Source organism: Calliopsis andreniformis, chromosome 4, assembly GCF_051401765.1.
Source record: "Calliopsis andreniformis isolate RMS-2024a chromosome 4, iyCalAndr_principal, whole genome shotgun sequence".
Lineage (NCBI taxonomy): Eukaryota > Metazoa > Arthropoda > Insecta > Hymenoptera > Andrenidae > Calliopsis > Calliopsis andreniformis.
Window position 1 is genome coordinate 8,927,378 of NC_135065.1, and position 20,277 is coordinate 8,947,654.

Below are 20,277 nucleotides of genomic sequence, written 5' to 3' on the forward strand. Positions count from 1 at the left end.
CAACCCATTATTACGGTAGCAGGTCGGGTCTTCGATCATTTCCAGCTCCAGCCATTGTCCATCAGACGGCAGGTTATTAATGCGCTCGGATGCAATAGATAAGACCAATTGGTGGCTAGATATACAGCAATCTCTTGACGATGATGGCTCTATCCTTTCTCTTTTTTTTGAAGAAAATCTCGAGAGTGATTATGGAGCATCGTGACGCGACCATTTTGTGAATAGGTACTTATTTCAATGGATAGTAAATTGGATTGAAAATATTGATTATAGATGTAATGGAGATGTGTGTTTAGCTTGTAATTAGTTTAGTTTGAGTTTCGAGCAGGATTTTGTGTCTCAGAAGCTACAGTTAGTTTTGAACAATGAATTGCATTATTTATAAAAAATATCGCGAATTCTGTTTTAGTATTTTTGTATTTCCAGAGGCAGAGAATTCGTGTAATATTTCTCATACGATCAGCTTTCCTTTGAAGAGTTCCGTGCTCATAAATAAAATATTCGTCTGAAGCGTTTTTCGAGGTAAAACTTCTGCCACAAGCTGCTGCATCTCAAGTTCTTTGAGGAGCACAGAGGAGAGGACTGAAATTTATTTTCACGTATAAACCTATTTGGCTGGATCTCAATGTTCTCTGATAACACTTTCGATCCATTCTACGTAGTATATTATTCTACGTGTGTTTCGTTAATCGTTTCAACGACTGATATGCGAAGCAGTCCTCGCCAAAATTTAAATCATTTAAGATTTCTGTGGCGATATGCACCGAATGGAGTGACAACAAGTTGCCAAATCAAGTGCTCTTTCATTTTAAATAACAAGAGGCAAATGTGTCCTTTACACGTTTATCTCGACAGTACTTTATGCCTTCAAAACAGATATTAAACAGCTGGAGATTCATGAACAGTCTCAAGTTTCAACCAAATGTTCGAATGTTGCAGTGCTGCTGCATTTTCCTTTACCAGTCTTCGTATTTTCGTGAAACAATTTTATAGGCTAATTTATGCCTCCCGTAGGCCTTCGTATAATTTTGAGAATTGGTCATCGTTCTTGAACGCAGTTGCGTGGGTGTCGTGATTGAGTCATTTCTGCCTTTATTTGGTTTTCGTTTACCATTTTAAGCACGTATGCTTACATTGTAAGAGCTTCATAAAAGGAATTTTTCTTTAGAAAGGAACGATAGAAAATTTCATCCTAAAAATATTTAGTATTTAATTAGAAAATAGACTATATTTAAAAGATATTTAAAAAAATGATACAACAAGAAACACAATCATAGAAAATTATAAGCTTGCTACAATATTGTCTATAATATCTACTATAACACGAAAGAGTTCTGTTTCCCTGCACTGTGCACTCTTTTCTACAATAAGACCAAATTGAGATACCATGACGTCAAAGACGTGTCTCTCGCTATAAACTCGTCACTGAGCTATGAGGCCATATCCAGGAAACGCTGTGCAACTATTACTTCCATTACCTAGATCGAAACAGAAAGTCTCGTTGAACAGAAACTGAACAAGATACGAGAACAGTTTCAGCCGAGATCGCCTCGTAATTCTCATCGTGCGTGTTCTTCGCGGGCCAAACCGTGGGAACTATCCTAGCCTCCGATTCAACCGTTTTGTTCTATCCTTCCACTTTCTTCCTGGCTCGCGAGCAAACACGTAGCCCCTCTGTGCACGTGCGAGCTTCGTAACGAGCCGTTGCGTAATTCGGTACGTTTTGCCAGTTAAAGCGTAAATTAGCCGCGATTCGCGTGAATAAAACGAGATAGCCGTGACGATATTTCGCGTCGTAAACGTCGCTGTAACTCCTTGCTACCTGCCTCTTTATATCCTGCTTTTTATTCCGATCGTCGTCACGAGCGAAGATTTCGTCATGAATGGAATCAGGTCGGTCGAACGTGACGGAGTAATTGAGCGATAAATTACGTCGATTTTCAGCGACACCAATTATTGACGATTAAACGAAACGCTGGTGGTTCCGCGGAGGCGCCGCTGGCGAAATCACAGCGCCAGGAGAGATTGCGATCTTTTCGCCGCGTGAATTACGGATCAGGGATCGTCCTTATCTCCCATCGTTCTGAGATAAACTTGTGCCTGTTGCCTTCGAGTTCTCAAAGGAGAAATTATGCATGCTCTTGCCATGGTTACCTAATATTCAATTTAGTGAGATGTCCTTTGGGGGGGCTATGGCGTGTAAAATTACTGGGGAGTAATTGTTGCGAGACATTTAGAGATGCTTGAAGAAAAGCATGTGTTTATTGTTTGGCTGTTTGTTTGACTGAATAAATTCTAGAGAAGTTAGCGTAATTAAATCAACAGTATCTGAAATATTGATATTTGCTTATCAACACTGTTCATTTCTACCTTTATCCACAATTCTTTCGCCTGGTTCACTTCCTGCACGAAGACATCTCAATCTCGAGCGTCTCGAACCGTCATTAATCACTCGGCCATTTCCAATAAATAAGTTTCGCGCGAGCTGATCGGAAGGTAGACGAAACGTGTTGCTTGTCGATCACAGGAGTATTGGCATTTAGGTTTTACTTTCACGTGGCGCCGTTTCAAGGTGCATTCTTAATGCACATACGAGCCGCGTTTCTATGTGACACCTGTTCACTTTCTAGCGGCGCGTAGCTCGAAGGCGCGCTCATATTTTCGAGATTCGCGAATGACTCACGTAGTTTCGCAGCCCACACGCATAACCCCGATGAGAATTGTGAATCATCGCGAGGTCGATGACGATGGATCCTTGAGGCGACTGTCAGAGGTGAAGGAGAGCGCGTAGATCACCTGGCACAGGGACTGGGTGCGTAGCTGCATGAACGTTGTCTGTGGGAGGCAAATCATATCCAAATGGAAATCAGTATCATTGCAGAATGTTTCTTCCTTTTTTGAATGCGAGGTGATTGCGGTTTGATGATAAAAGGGATGCTGGTTACAGATCGCATTTCAGTGGAGGGGAATAGATGAATCTTGATTATGGTGAAATTTTATTTTTGCTGCTTTTTTTAGGTGAAGGACAGAATTTCGAATTTTCAAATATTCAAATATTCAAATATTCAAGTATTCAAGTATTCAAATATTCAAATATTCAAATATTCAAATTTTCAAATATTCAAATATTCGAATCTTCAAATTTTCTAATCTACAAATTTCCAAATCTGCAAATCTCCAGATCTTCAAATTGATTGAAAATAACTATAATTATAGAATTTTTAATGCATTTTGCGTTACCTGAGTGACTATTTCTCTAGGTACAGAAATTTTCAAATCAGCAAGACATATAATTTTTCAATGTTTAAATACACTTGTCTCAACCCATTTTCAAGGATTCATATCCTTTCAAGCTGGAACACTTTAGCTGTTTTAAAGCGCTGTGCATCGTTTCACTTGCATCGAAGTAGAAACCGTCTAAGCGACTCGACCATTATCTGGCGTCTCTGTGCTTGAGACCAGAAGAAAAATACGCTCCCACAATTGGGACGTAAAGATCGGTTCCTCCACTTTTATACGGCGCCTCTTCTTGGCGAGAGTCGCTTCGGCGCAAAGTGATTTATTAGAGCGCGCGGAAAAAGGGCAACTTGGATGAATTGAAATAACGCGAGTCGAGTTTGCGAACGTTTACTGCCTCGAGACGCTCATGAGTCGGAGAGGCAGTAATTAATCCGATAGACGTCAGTTTGATTACGTTTGCTATTAGAAATGAAACGGTTGCTCCTTTCCGTTAGACTGGGCTAGTTTCCTGTCGATGGTGCAAGGATTTGATGAATGAGAGGTGTGTGAAGAGATAAATTATTCATTCCTTGGAAGCAAAGGATTTAATAATAATTTGGGAAACTGTTAGAGATGTGGGAAGGCTAATTTGTTTGCAAAGGAAATGTTGGGTAATAGGGTGTTCGTTTTTGTTGAGGATGAATATTTTTCATTCTCTGTGAGACATGTGTTACGAAGTAATTAGCTAAAACGAATTAATAATGCAGTGTAAAACAAAATAACTATAAGTAGAAGTCTCACCTTCTCTTGAACACAAAGATGAAATCCATTTGCTCCAATTAATTTCAGAAAACAATGAAAATTATATAGGGCTTATAACGAGGAAATTCTGTATTCGTTCTTCTTTACCTTTCATTATGAAATGTTTCTTATCTGCGCTTTAGACGAGCACAGGCAAATGAAAATCTGATGGAGTAGAAGGTTCGAGATTCTCGATAACACTTTATTTCATAAATCCAAGATGAACAACACGAAGTGTCTTCATTATAAATTTTTGCCGCTATCACGCTTATTACCAGGATCAAGCGTTGCAAGCGTAAACATGTCGATCACGCCCTTCGCTGTACGTGGGTGGTCTCAGACACCTGACGAAACTGTTACCACAGCCTTTCGACCTGCTATCAAGATTGATCACGTTATTCTCTTAATACCGATTAGTATCTAGCATTGCCCAACGACCCCTATTGTATTCGCGGGAACAAGCAGAGTTTCTTAACGGGAATAAGTATTTCTGCCTCTTGCACGAAACTATCGTGTCAACTTGAATCCTGCGTCACAAGTATTTTTCACACGAGCGTGATTTTAATCGCTGTGCTGCTGCCACTGTAATACGTGGTTAGAAAGGTGTTTAAAAGTGTCTAAAGGTGTCTGGTAAATGGTTGAATTTTATGAAACTGCAAAGTCAGGCTATTTCAAAATTTGAATATTTAAAAATTGTTACATCTACATGAATTTCAATTTTATATTTTCTATCACGTCTATTCAGCTTTTGTATAGATAAAGATTTTAACACTTGGGGACCATATTTGCATTAGAGCATTTATGTAAAACCACACTGGCCAATGTACCGCGGTTGTGATTATTTAATACACGAATTATTTATTGAACTATGTTGGCGGTGGCTACCACCGTTCGAAGCCAAGCTGTGGTAATACAGTAAAATTTAATTACTGTCGGGGATTACCAGTAAGTCATTTCCTCGATATTGGCATTTATTCATTATTGAATATGAAGTTGGTATAAAATTCTCTATGGCTTATGCGTTGAAATTGGCTGCATTTCATAAAGTAAAATTATGAAGCTTACGATAAAGTATCTTCTTGATCTCGTATCTTTTAACTAAAATCACTTAAAAATTTATTGCTTATATTGTGAGCTATAATAATGTTTCTTTTACAAAATTTTATAATTTCTTCAAAGTTCAGGAAAAGGGATCCCATTTGGTTGATGTTTCTTATGGGCTATGCGTGCACTGCTTCCACTAATCTTTCTTACCCTCCTCTTCCTTCTTTCATAGAATTTCCGATCGTTTCCTGTGAGACCACTTCTGTTCCAACGTATTTCTCACAATCAGATATATGTAGCTAGAGGGGATTTTTAATTAGCTAGATTAGAATTATAGATGCTTGGGGCTTGGAGCAGATACTTTTAAATTATGTTCCATTGTAACTTAAATGGTTAAAGGAGGAAATGAAATTTTTTTACTTATCCAGTTTTTACGTACAACTATATTGTCCTTTTTCTAGAAATTTTAATCTACTCTTGGCTATTATTATTTCTTTTACTTCCTCTTTCATATACGTCCAATGTGAAATTCTGCCATTACTTAGTTTAAAATACAGCCAGACCATACGATTCTCATTCCATTAGCACTCAGTGTTAAAAAGTGTCAATACTAATCTTAATGTGCATACAAGGTTCAAAGATAACGTATGTTTAGCGAGACCAAACGATGTCGTTTCGAAAACCTTGATGGAATAACATCGAAAGACGTAACAGAAATTTATCTTTCTGTGAGTAATCATTGACAAAGTAAAATTAAATGCATGCCTTAATAAAAATGGGCCTTAAACTGTCTAAAAACAAGAGTGGAAGTATAGAATATTTTCTTACTTATACTACATAAATTTAATATAATATTCTGCCATTATACATAATCATTATTCCCTCATTTTTTTGGAGTTATTTTCTCATTTTCTCTTACTTTCACTCCGATAAGAGAAAGTCAGTTATCAATACGTAAACTGTCTTCACACAAATATCGTTATTCTGCATGTATTTGTTGCTAGTATTGAGTCATCACTAAAAAATTACAAACAGCAACAGAACATAATTTCGAATCAAATTAAATCTCCAGAAACACTATACAGCTCATCAACCAGAATCACAAAAATTCATTAAACAACCACTCAGGATCATCACCCAAATTCGAATAATTTTGTCAATATTCTACTGCAATACAGCAGACGTAGCCAATCAGGCACCATAAAACACGCGAACCTTGATCCATGTCCAAACGTTTAACCCAAAACAATTACACCTCCCAAGATCAGTGTCGTCGAATAGACAGCCAACTTCCTACGCGGAAAGAGCGCAGAACTCTCGGCGTTCGTCGAATCAGTCGGTTAACGGAATCCTGGATCTCTGCCAGGTCGACTTTGTAGGGGCATAACTTTCCATCAACCTGTGAATCTCTAAATATCTCCACTGCGGTGGATCCCAGTCGCATTTTCATCAGTCCTCGCGTAGGTGGCACGAATATTCGCGGAAATCAATGATTCTTGGAAGCAGCCGCGGTATCGGTGAACACAGCAGGACACGAGGAAAGCGTAAATCCACGGTATCAGCGACTTGGACCACTCCTGCATGCATCATCCTCTCTGATAGTTCACTGTAAATAATGCAGGGGATGCAGCAGAGTTGGCAAGCCACGTTGCTGCATTTGTTTTTCATCTCGCGTCTTTTTGTTTGAGTGAGGCTGGCTGCTTCGCTTATACACGATGAATGGTAGAGTCTATGTAAAATATGTAGCATGGGAAATATGGGGAAAATTGTGGATTAGGTGGAGGGAGGTACAGTAGAGCGTCGATTGTCTGAAATGGATTTTCCTCGATTTTTGATATTTAGAATTTTAGGTGTTTAGAATTATTGAAGATGAAAGTATACGGGGACTTCGAGTAAACCTCAAGCGATTAACTAAATGTCTTTGATGTTTAGAATTTTGGGTGCTTGGAGCACTGAAGATGAAACTTTAGAGGTATTTCAAGTAAACCTCAGACTATTACTTAGTTATAATTTATCAAAAATAAAAAAGATTGGCCCTGAATTTTTAACACTGTGCAGAGTTTTAAGTTCAAGAAAGCTTCTCTGTATTTTTCGATGTGGATCAAAGTCTGTAGTCTATTTTGATTAAAATTTTTACAGATTTTAAGAAAGTAAATTTCTTGAGAATTCAAAATTCGATTTTTGTGCGAAACTCTGTTTTTATTCGTATAACAATTTTCGTCACATTCTGTGAGATATAGAAGATCAAGGAGAAACAAAGAGGGTATATGTTCTCCAAGGAAGGATGTTACTGAGACAAATAGAAAATCAATTTCATGGACGCTTGCGTTCTACGGCTGAACGAGCTTATTTACCTCCTTTGCTCCGGTAATTCGTCGCGAGAGACTTAGAAGAAATTACGGGAAACGAGACACCGGAAATCGAGTCGATTTTCCAGGACCGTCTGAACGATTTCCCGGCCAGTTATGTAATTTCGTTGTCTGCTGGGAGATGTTTCGATGCTCGGTGAAAAAGGCTCCCATCAGCCTCGGAAATCACTGATCTTAAACGAGCTGGGAGGAGAATTGAGCAAGCTAGACTTCTGAGAATCACTTGATAAGATTAAATTACTTTTTCGAGAATAGGCGAAATGATGCTTCAAAGATTAGAAACTGTATGGAAGTGTATGAGATTTTGAAAATTGTGTAATCTATACTCACTTAAGTTACTGTGACTCACAAATTGGTTGGATTATTCTTTTTATCTTATCTCATTTCTGAATAGCCATATTCTATTCTCATTCACTTTCTTCAATTTTCATACAAAAACCAGGAATCACAAATATTTGAGTATCTACGTGAATTTATCTTTTACATATAGCTACTGATTCTGAAAGGACACCTCAGCTGATTCAGTTTCCAATATCCACATTGAAAACCTCAGAATTCTGCCATTAAATTGATTTTCTAAATTCAAGAAAGACGCAGAACTACAGTAGCCAAAATCTGAAGAATTTTTCCCAAACAACCTCCCGAGTAGCTCCCCATTTGATCTCCCTTTGAAATAAAATTTGTCCAGCTCAGTTCTACACCGAGGTAAGTCCATTGCCCCAGATCTTCCATCCACGAAACTAAATCCATCCCCATCGGTATCGACTTTTCCTCGTCGTGACACGGTTCCTCGAATTTTCCCAGGCGCGTATTTTCAGAACTTTAATACATCCTGCAGGCGCTCGCGGCGGCGTATTTCAGCCAGCCGCGGGGTTTCGGGCGAATCGATTCGAGAACTGGGGCGAGTTGAATTTTTAAGCAGCGAAACGAGCGAGTCGAGGCCCAAGGACCGCACACGAGCAGCGGCCGCCGATTAATTGATCCCCCTTATTATTCGCGATCGCGACGTTTAATTATGATGCATCGTCGCGCGCCGCCATCTAATTGGCCCACGATGCACGCGCAGTCGTCGATTCGAATGCCTCGAATAGCATTATGTCGCGTGCTTTCTGGAATCCGACGAACAAACGCGGCGCGGCGAAGAAAAGTCTGCCAGCCGACAGAAACGTCGCAGTCGGTCAGCTCTAATTAATCCAATTAATCCACCGCGATATTTGCCGATGGTAATTACCGCCTAATTACCATTCTGCCCTCCCCACCACTTGGGCGGTTTTTGTCGCCAGCGGTTGGCGTCGACCATCGCGTACCAGCGGCCTGTCTCGATGTCATGAAAGCAATATTGTCGTCATTACACTAATGGACCACATTGGCCAGTCAGCGTTGTCTAACAAGAATTATATTCTACTCGAGGCTACATAAACATTGGTGAACTGATACCAGGGAAGGGGGATTTGGAGTGGGCTGAATAAAAGATTGCTTGTTAGGCCTGAGCAAATTTTAGAGGCAATGAGGAAATTTGATGAGTAGAATGCAGATGTCTGTGCAAATTACCTAGTATATATTTTTATTAACAGAAATAGATAAATGGAAGCTACTTTAAAATTTTGTCTCACCCTTCAAATATTATGAAGTAGATATGTACCTAATTGTAAGTTTGTTTTCGATATTTTATACTTTTTTGCACACTGAAATTTCTTATAGATGCATAAAGATCTGCAGTCTAATTAATTTATATATTACATTATAGTTATAATACATATATAACTTGTAAGTTATAACAAGTTGTAACATCACAATTCTCCTAAATATTAATTTAATAAAGTGTCTACGTTATCCATGCACACATCTGACTAATTACTTAATTTTCTTTTTGTTACAGGTAAGTCCATTGTGGTTTACGTCCATGTAATAACTCCAATTACCATCGGTCTCATTAATGGTCGATCCAAGCGATAATTAATTATCCACGTCGACATGTTTCGGGGAGCTGCTTTCCCAGTAGATCGATGCATATTAGTGCACAGGGAGTATGCATTCCTATTGGCAGCTATGTAACGAAACGCACCGCAAGTATTCGAATTGCAGATATACCCTACCACTAGTCTCTTCTATGTCGCAGAAATGCATTTCGTTCATTACCCTTAATCGCGCTTAACATTTAATTTACTAATGAACTCTGTCGAATGATTCGCGACATACAACCAGCAATCCTTCTCGAGGGATCGTGGAGCAACCATCTGAGAACTGGATCGAGGACTGTTGAATTTAAATTAAAAATGAATTCATTACGACCGGTTATAATGGTTGATGCTAATTTGCAAATTCAAATCTGGTGAAGAATGAATTAACTTCGAGTAGTTTATCGTCTCCCTGGCATTGCTAGTTTTTTTTTAGTTTATATTTCCTTCGTCGTTTACAGAATTTTATATTTGTTTAATTTTATTATTTTCGATCGATTAGTATCGATTTTAATCCTTCAGCTTTTTATTTTCATTGGATGCTGATAATTTCTTTTAACATAATTTTTATTTTAATTATTCCTAAAGATGGCCCAGCACTCGATAAATATTTATTGATATAGGCAAAATAACGGGAGCATTGACAGCTTGAAAGCATTTTTGCTCCCGAGATTTCGTTCAATCTTATAGGTGATTTTCTTTTCTGTGACGGTCTTAAAAGAACTCGCATGTCACGAAAGAGTTCTTATCGTAATTGCGAGACATTAACCACAATAGATAGAGATTTTTTAACAAAACGTGAATACACTGGCGATCTCTGTCAAATTAATCACAGTGACTCAGCCGCGGTTGGTGCAATTGATGCAGTTATAAATAAGCTAGTCATAGCGATGCATTGTAGGCGTAATATAATACAGATTACTGATTGGGTAATACGAGTTCGAATAAGTACTCGTGCAGGATTCAAAAAAATAAAAAAGTGAGTGTCCATATAAATAATAGGTGCACAGTGTTTTAGACATTCAAAAAATCTACAAAAATTCTGTGTCACTTCTCAATGTCCCTAGAATATCCTCTAATAGCTTTAATCCATAAATGCTGCACTGTTTCTTTACTTTCTCTTTAGTTTCCACAGAAAACTTCAAGAGACTAACAAGTCCAGTGCCTTAAGATACTCAACTAGCTGACGAAGGGTTAAAATCACTCCTTTAGTAATTGCTTCACCGTCATTGTACCGCAATCTCGTCATTTCATGACTCAAGGTACAGTTAGCAACTCCTCACAGCCGACAATAATTGTTCCTAAAGAAACTGAGACTCAGTAGGTACTCAAATTTCATGGCAGAAGCATAAATGCTATCAGTGGTTTCCCAGCCTTCGCAAACCAGTCATTCGCTTGGATGAATTTTAACGTACCGTATCCTCTCCACAATAGACTTTCTCACATTTGTTGGCATTCGAGGATTCCATTCGGCTCCTAGACCCGGCGCAGCGGCTCGAAACGGCACGTGGGTGCAGGTATGCACGTGCATCTATGCACCCACACTCGTTCAAAGGTCGATCGGTACTTCCACCTACGTCTTTCGAGTAGATCTCGTTTCGCACAGCGCGATATCCCATGGGAATACGTTAGGAATTTATACCCCGTCGTTTCGGCGCTGGATTCGCACACCAGTCGACCGCAAACTCGGCCACGTTCGCTGTCCGACTGTTTACGGAAACTGAGCCGTTTCCATGTGTAAATTACTCGTCGCTTGACCATTATGTCGCGAAAATGCTGTGGAAAAAAGAATGAAGCGATTTTCTGTGCAAATTCGATTAACTATTTCTGATTTATTTTTTACTTGATAATTGAATACATTCAACCTTCGTACTACATTGTTACAACACTTATCTGAATTAACAAAATTCAATTCATAATATAAAACGTGCATTTATATTTCTTATGAATATGAATAATATTGTAAGCGCTGATAACAAGAAGATACAAAGACCTACTTTGTCATCATCATAGCATCCCATGAAATTACTTCATAATAATAGTAGTAAATCATGCACAATTTCCACAGAAATATTAATATCTACTGATACTGACCAGCGATCGTCATTTAATTTCATAACAAAATCGGTTCCATGTTCCATTAGTTCGTTTCGAAGCGTCTGGGCACAGTACGCGAAAAGCATTAAACTAATGAATGCTCCCTACGATTTTAAAAGACTTTATCGTTGCGTTACATTTTAATGAGCGCGCAATTAAATCGATAACCCCTTGGTGTTACACTGGCGTGTCTGTTACACGTACACGTTACGCGTGTGTACTTGGAAATTTATCAGAACGCGAGAACAGTTCCATTAAAGGAAATCCTTGCATGTTTTCCTTCTTAATGGGTCATTTAAATACTTGTACATTCTCAGCGATCCACTGTGATACAAGTTTCCTAGACTTTCCCTGTTTCGTTTGTGACAATCTGTAAAGTCCTCTTGCTAGCACGTACACACGTGGAAATTGTCGCCTTCTTATTGCTTTCCTCCCCATTGCTAATTGAAATCAGTGTTTGCAGGTTTGTAATAGAAAAAGGAGAAGAGACTGCATTAGTAGTTATTGCATAAGTGCAATTTCATATTTTCATAAACATAAAGTAAAGGTTTTCTTTGAATTCTGTAATTTTTTACAAGCTTGAAATTTCTACAAATGCATAAAAATTTTCAGTTTAATAATCAGTTTAATATCTGCATCAGGAATACAGAAGAGTAATCAGGAACGCACAGAATCGATTGTGGTTCATTCAATTCTATCTCCACTTCTATTAGTCTGACAATGCAGTTGCAATAATAGCTCACGATATTTTTCCACTCTTCTCAAATTCAAGGAAACAGAATAACGATTCTCATCCATGTTGCTAGCTGTTTGCGAACATCCCATTTATGCCTCTCGTTCTCTGTTATCGAGTTCAATGTGGCAGCTACGTATCGACGATCCAGTTTCATTATTCTTGATCCGGAAACGCAGCGAGCACTCAAGGGGAACGACTAGACTTAAAATCATTTATAGACGAGGTATTTATAGATACTGTTGAGTTAGCTGATGATTATTACACGACAGAGATGGGTTGCATATGACTTGGAATAATATTAATTTCGAACGTAGGGATCATTACTTTTCTGCTCACATAAATGTCCTTGTAGGTTTACAATTATTCAGAATTATTTTATTAGCTCTGTCGTTAAGTAATAATATAAAATACTGAGTTCATAAATTTAATGTACTCAAAGCACACAATTTCTTATTCCATTTTCGCTACACCTTCGATAAGTGAATTTCTCATTATCAATTGTGTATTTTCAACAACACAGCAGTAGCAATAGCACGAAGAAAGAAACGCTAGAAAAGCTTGTAAAACGAAAGTAGAATCAGCTCGACAAAGTCAGACAAACGTCGACAGCGAAGCAGGGGAGGAAGGTGATTCTTAGAAGCGAAACGCTAAAATAAAATTGCTCGGTAACTTTGTCGGCGCGTACCGCGAGTCATCGGGCTCGCAATTAAAAGTGGAAATCTTACCAGCTTTCAGCGCAGTCGTACAATTAATTTTTCCCCAAGGTTCGACGGCGCTCAGTTAGATTTTATTTAATTACACCCTTCTTTTCGCTACTTCGTCACTACCCTCAGCCCCTTCGAGTCTTGGGGACTCGGCTGGTCCTCTCGCTTCTTCCACTTCGGGACAAAACCGGGAAATTAAGGACGCAGGTTTTCATTAGCGGCCCTGCGGAGCAGTGATTAAAGGATTGCTTTCGTTTTGCGGTTTCATTCTTATTCATGTCCTCGGAGGATCCTCTTGTCTTCCATTCGTCGCATTAAACGGTCGTTGTTGGGATTCACGAACAGAGATGACGCGCTGCGTATGGTTTTTCTAATCTTTTGACAGTTTATAAAATTGCAAATGGTAAAAAGAATATGTGGCCTCGTTGTTGAAAGTACTCTGTGTATATTGTACCTAATCTTAAGATACTCAAACTTTCTTCATCCAACAAAAAATTCCAAAAAACAGAGTGGCTACAGATATCCATTAAAACTCAGAACTTAAGCTAAATGAATAATCTGATCCTCTTCAACTTCCCTATAAAAAAAAAGAAGAAACAAATATTCATTATCCTTCTAGACAATCATTCTTACTTTCTTCCACTTTTCACAATCTTCTATTCTACTATTTGGAAGCCAAAGAATGCCATTCTCAGAGTCGTCGAGTCTGAATGATAATTATCATAAAATATCACATCTAGATGACTGATTTACGCGTGTACACACGTCATGCTTCAGCGATTTAGCGTCGAAGTGATCCGTCTAAGCACATTTCGCGAGTGGGTGTGGATTGGCGTTACGCGCAGTGTGTCTCAACTTCGGATATCCTGGCCGCGACACATTCGAGTACGTGCAAGTACCTGCACGTCAATCCAGCTCGCGCACGGTCCATTTGTTACATTGCGTTTCTCACGGTATCCATTACGGGTTTACTTACTCTCGCGGGAGAGCAGCGAGACGTTCACACGATATCGTGGACCTCAGGTCATTCTTCGATAAACACGGGCTGGACCTGTGGGACATTGTGTAAGATGCAGTTTAATTAACATGCGCATACGGTAAGCTGGATAGGTACTCCAGGAATGAATGGATAATGACCCTGTGTCGATGACGGAGGAGTGGAAGGGGTGAGTGTTTCGACGTGGATCGACGTCGATTTGTTGATGTGTCCTCGTTTCAATTCCTGAATACCAACTCCTCGAACAGAGAATATTCTCAGTATGTATCATATTCAAGTAGAACGTTTAAGTAAAACGTTTTTCAAATTTTCTTCAAACTTCATTCGAAGTCACAGCTTGCTCCAGAAATTTGAACAGCAGTATAGGCGAATCTTAAAGGTTTTCTAAGTAGAATATATCTTCATCTAACAATAATTACATCCTTTTCTAAAAATGCAGAAACATTCACATTTAGTATTCGTGTAATAACGCAGCAGACCCATGGACTCTTAATTCAGCAAGTGAACCAAGTTCACTGATCGCTCCAAGAAAGCCAGTACGCATCCACTTTACATAATAATCGATTTAGAAATACCGGAAGAGCAAATACGATAAGGTAGAACTTTCACCTTCCCTTTCGGTCGCGATCGACTGGAACTGAGAAATATCGAAGGCAGAGGGAACATGGACGGAGTCGAGGATGCGTGGAGAACAAGTAGAATTGAAAAGAAATCGGCAAAGTTAAGCGATATCCTGCGTGTAGTGTGCAGGAATGCGATTCGATCGAATTTCGATACCTCTCGATACTGGATACGCGAACTTCTCGGTTGGCGATACACTGTTACGCAATAAAATAGAACATATTCAATTTTAAATATCTTCCTGCATGCATTCTACTTTAAAAGAGTCTATGAGGGATTACTTTTCACTTAAAATTCACAGATATTAATAATACTCATAACCACAGAATTAATAAATGCAATTTTCGTTCATTAGAAACCAATCTCATAACTAGTAGATATTTTCTTGCCACATTCTATCATGCAATTGGCACCCACGAAGTCTTGCACGCATCCATTAACCTCGCCTTCAGTTAATTAAACGAATTTCAGCGATACCTCGCGGGTTTGGAGTCTGCGTGGGTCGCGATCGTAGGATCCTCTGATCGCAAAGTCGCACGCGAGTTAGGATTGCCGCTGGTATCGACAATCGCGGTCTGTCTCGAGCCGTGAATCATTGCGGGAATGATCCACAACGCCGCGAACAGCAGTCACAGGCCGCGATATTGAACGGGTTTCAGCGCTATTGCGCGTTGATTAATGATCGATCCGCCCGTGTTCTCTGACGGGGTTCTAATCGTCTCAAGATGCCTCGAGTCGAGCGGTGAAGCTGTGGCGCGAGTCCCAGCAGTCGTACTAACTCGACTTTTAATATTCTGTATGAAAAATGTTTATAGATGAGTTACAGAGATTGCAGTGTTCTTTTGGTACAAGCTTGGGACGTGAAATCAGTTAAGAGCTTAGAAGAAAGGAAGGATTCGTTTCCTGTCTCTGATTGGATTTTTTTATCGCGACGTTCTTTCGTGATTTTCATATTTCCTTTACTCTGTTATTTTTCGTATTTTTCGTTGGAGTATTGTTTATTTAAAAAAAGAATTATACTAACTTTTTTTATTTGTGTTATATGGATTCACATCACAGTAGGAACTTACAAATTTATTATTATAGTATTTGATAATTTAATGTAAAAATGGTTTTATTGATAAAATTGAAGTTTAATTGATAAAATTTATGGATAAAATTGTGTTTTATATAAAAAAGAAAATTAAAAAATAAATTTTCCGGTACCGGGAATCGAACCCGAGCCTCCTGGGTGAAAGCCAGGTATCCTAGCCACTAGACCATACCGGAGAACTGAAAGAAGTTGAGTTTCGTTTTCATTATGTGTGATTTACATACATCATTAACATTATTTTGTAATGTAAATATTATTTTTTTCCCTACTAAAATACTATATTCAAACTTACATTATAATTTTTATCCATTTAAACTTGAAAATCAGTGATGAACAAATATTTACGTGGGTTAATATTTTATACAGTTTAATCAATAAGTACAACTTTACATGCAACAATTTCAATTAAACGCGTGATCACTCATTACTAAAACAGCTCAGTTACAAATTTATTATCACTCGTTAGCAATCTATGAATATATTATCGGTTTATTGCTTCACAAGAATTTCTCTCCATAATAATAATAAAAAGAGGAACGAAACGAAATACAATGCTTTCTCACGAACCCCCATAATGCAGAAAATTGAAGGGACGTTCTCGAACCCATAAAGAGCGCGAAAGTTGCCCCGAAGAACTTGAGCCACGGTTTTCCCGATTATTCCCATCTCGCGGCGCATTGGTAGCACGAGGAAAGTCGAGATCGAGTTTTCCTCTTCGACGCCGTCGTATTTTCTTCACGTCTCTATAGATCCTCGTATTCGCCAAGACCTTTTATCAGCATCACACTTCCACTGGTTTCGTGCCTGGAGCCCCTTGGATTCTTATTTCGAGAGAATCGCGTAGACCCAGGGACTGAAAGGGGCAGGCAAAGAGGGAGAGGTATATTAAAATAAGAAGATAAAAAGATTTGGCCGCCACTAGCGAACAAGGCAAAGGCAACGAGAGAAGTTGGAAGAAAACTTTTTCCACGAAAGGGTTTGTCCTTCTTTAATTATTATTTTATCGCGAGGCTTTTGTCCTAGGAAGCGATTCTTTTCTCTTTTTTCCCTTGTGGTGTCAAGATACCAGCGGACGAAGCTTTAAAAATGTATTGTGAAAAAAATCAAGGCAAAGTAGTTTATAAATATAATTGAATTTTATTCGAAAAATTAGTCTTGCATTGTTGCTGAAAATTTGAAATATGGAGAATGGAAAAGAAGTTATTCAGTTTTTAAGTACAGTAATGCGAGTTATGGACCATCCCACATTTTCCTGGGGTTTTCCGTGTTCCGTTTCATTCAACGAATCGTTTCCTCTCTTTTCTTTAGCTTTTTGTTTCACGCTTACACGTTCCGACCTTTGATACGAATTTTTGATCCCGCGGAAAGGGGGTGCACCCCTGCGCTGGTGTAAAAGAATAATTGAAAAGTAGGGAGATAGAGCGAGGTGGGAATTGGGCAAAGCACCAGTGTCTGATTAGATATTCGCGTGATGCATGTGGTGGCTTTATTTTTGTCTGCTACGAATCGTTATTTTTCTTCCTTTTGATCTCTTCTTGTTTCGATGTTCCTCGTTTCTCAATTTTTAGCGTGCTCTTTTGAAAAGCGGCGGCGTAACTTTGATGCCAGAGTTTGAGAGATAATTGCTCATTTTTCATTTCGGTTCAGTTTTTGTATTTCTTTCCCTCTAATAAGTTTGAGTGAATTTTCTTTAAAAGTTCGCGTGAAGAAATACAAAAATTATTTTTAGAAGTCATATGAATTTCATATGTGTTTGACCTTTATTTGTTAATTAAATAAAGGTCATTGCATATGCATCAACCTAATGATTTATTGCCTGTCGAAAGCTGTGCACTGTTACATCAGAAACGAATAAATCTTCATTTCATGGTGTGACAGACATTCCCGTGGGACATTTACGTCCTGCCGTTCCCCGTTTACTCAATAATTGCCCAGAGCAATAGGTACAGATCTCGAATAATGATTTCCTCGTTGACGAAAGTAATTTTTCGACGCTTCAAAATTATATTTGAATAGTTTTCAGCTATGTACAGTGCGCTGACATTTATTGATTCAGTAGTTCTCTCTCGGGTGTGTTACAGAAATATATATTGATTTGTAGGCGAAATGGTGTCGGGCATGCTGAATTAGAAATTTAATGAATTTATTAAAGCTATTGAATGAAGAAAACTAAACTCAAGTCCTCTTATTTTCGAAATAGATTGTATTAAAATAACAATACTGTAGCTTAAAAACTGCATATTGCAGTATTCTAAATATTTCATTTAGTGGCTAAATTTTCTTTTAAAAATGTCAAAGTTTGTGATATAGGTTTCCACATAGTTTTCTGTATATCGTGATTCTGAAACTTGTCTTTAAGAATCTTAAACTCAAGAGATCGCAGAGACCACAAATAACACAGTATACCTGCATTAGAACATAAAACATTTCTGCTCGACTGAATCGGGGCTCATTCAGATTTTTTCCTCGCTCAAACAGCCGCATCTAACGACAGGGTTGCCATCATTATTTCACTCACTTTCCATCGAAGAAACCAGAGTACTTCTTAAACAAATTCCGACATAGAGTTTCATTGACGCACTTTCTCCCCCATTTTAAAGTTAAATGAATCGAGCTGGCAAGACCTCGTTCAGCAAAAACCAGAATTACTTTTATTCGCAGCCCGAGCAGTTAGAAAATTAGTCGTCTTCGTTGTCAGTTCACGCACGAAGGGAAATGCTCAATCAATACCAACTGGCCATGCGATCCGCATGCAAATTAGAAGTGCCCTTTTTCGGTATCCATGATGAACGTATCCCCAACACTTTCGTGATCCTAGGACTCCATTTTTCCCATGACCCTTGCACCAGCGAATTTCCTCGCTTCGGGGGCGCATTAAGCGAAACGAGTAATCGAAGGGGGTGGACCGAGCCATGTATCATTCGCCCTTCAGAATGTTTTGTTCCAACGAGATTTTTTGGGGTGTCTACCCCCTCGCCATGTGAACGCCATGGGGATGCTGCCTTTTTTTCAATGGACCGACTGCCAATTATTACCAAAAAGGAAATGGCTCACGAGCTATAAATGAAATGGAAAAATGCTTCTCATGTTGAGGTAATATTTCTCGAGAATTGTTCTAGTAGAGAGAAGATCGATAGGACTTGGAAACTGAGCAAAGTGTTACATACTCTGAAGTGACGAGGTCTTTTCAGAATTATTGCAAAATTTTTCATTAGCATTAATAGAATAGGGGTGCTTAAGAAGAACACCTTTATTTTTATATATTCTTAATGATTGCAAATAATTATTAAGAGTAAAGAAAGATATAGTTCATAACAGCAGAATTTTTATTAATCACATTGAATGTTAATTTAGGAACGATAATACTCGAGCACACCATGTATTAACGCAACATGTTGATTTAACAGAGGTCCCCTCGGACACGAAATTTCTATAATTAACCATTAGTTAATGTGATTCAGATTCTCACAAATTTCTGGTCCACCGAAATTTTCCTGGCCAGGGGTACCGATGGTCAGACCCGCCTGAGGGATGATTAAGGGGGAGTTTCTAACAACTGGAGGGTCGCAATGCATCACACACTGGCTGGAATGCGTTTTACACCCTCGCCCTGTCGCCTCCATTGCCATTACAAGAGTTTTCGCATAGCCGACCCCCGAAAGCACCGTCTGCACTTTGTTACAAAATTGTTTCGCTATTGTTCAGAAAACTGCTCGCCAGGAATTTATGGCTATTCGAATGTAAATGGCTTTTTACTAATCCTTCCTGTAAAGTCTGTATTTTTTTATATCTCTCTTACGATTTTGAATTTATAATAATACTTTCAGCGTTAAATTATGAGGTAAGAGACCCTATTATTCTACCTGAACCTGTTACTGTGCTTTATATAGACTTTATATGGAAAGTATAGTAACAGGTTCAAGCGTAATAATAGAGTCTCCTACCCTACCTATGTATTAAAAATTTCATTTTACAGGGAGCCCACGCTAATATCTCCTCTATTTTTAATGACACGAAAATCATCCATGTCATAATTTGAATGGTTTCAAAGGAGAAATATAGAATAATCTTTTGTGTAGGATCATTTTTCTTTACTTCTTCAAAATATCTTATTATTAAAAACAGTGCAGGTATCCAGCTGGCCTGCTTCAGCTTGGACACCCTGTATACACAGTATTTCTATTTCCAAGTAAAACAGTTTTCCACAGTAGGTACTCCGATTCCAACAGATCCAACGCTTAACAAATTGTAAAGCCTAAAGCCATCGACTTAAACGCGGTTTCTAATATTCCGCGTCGCTTCACGCCTCGTCTTATCAGAATCTGTTTGCCAAATCCCCGCGGAGCCAGCAGACTCGTGTCCCGAATTAAAACGCATTTCATTAATCCCGAGAGCGTCGCGGCGCTCCTCTTTTCCTCCGCGAGCCTCTTTTCCACGTTTCCCAGGCGTGAATATTAAATTGTTTACACAGCGGTCTGCATCGCGGATCGACGTCCTCGTCGTTATATATTTTCCCTCCCTCTCTCTTCTCCCTTCTTTTTTTTTTGCCTCCGCCTCCCACCGCAGAGAAACGAGAGCGGAATAGGTCGATCGATGGGGGATGATTCTGTGCAACGAGGGGTGCAGAATTTTCATGCC

At 38.8% G+C, this 20,277-nt stretch overlaps 1 protein-coding gene and 1 non-coding gene across 2 annotated transcripts in view; one reads left to right on the plus strand and one right to left on the minus strand.

Moving 5' to 3' along the window:
• LOC143178522 (uncharacterized) overlaps positions 1–20,277 on the plus strand; it is a 172,674-nt gene that overhangs the window by 57,903 nt on the left and 94,494 nt on the right. The gene's annotated exons all lie outside the window — the stretch shown is intronic.
• Positions 15,744–15,815, minus strand: Trnae-uuc (transfer RNA glutamic acid (anticodon UUC)). Its single transcript has one exon. It is a non-coding gene; the product is annotated as a tRNA-Glu (tRNA).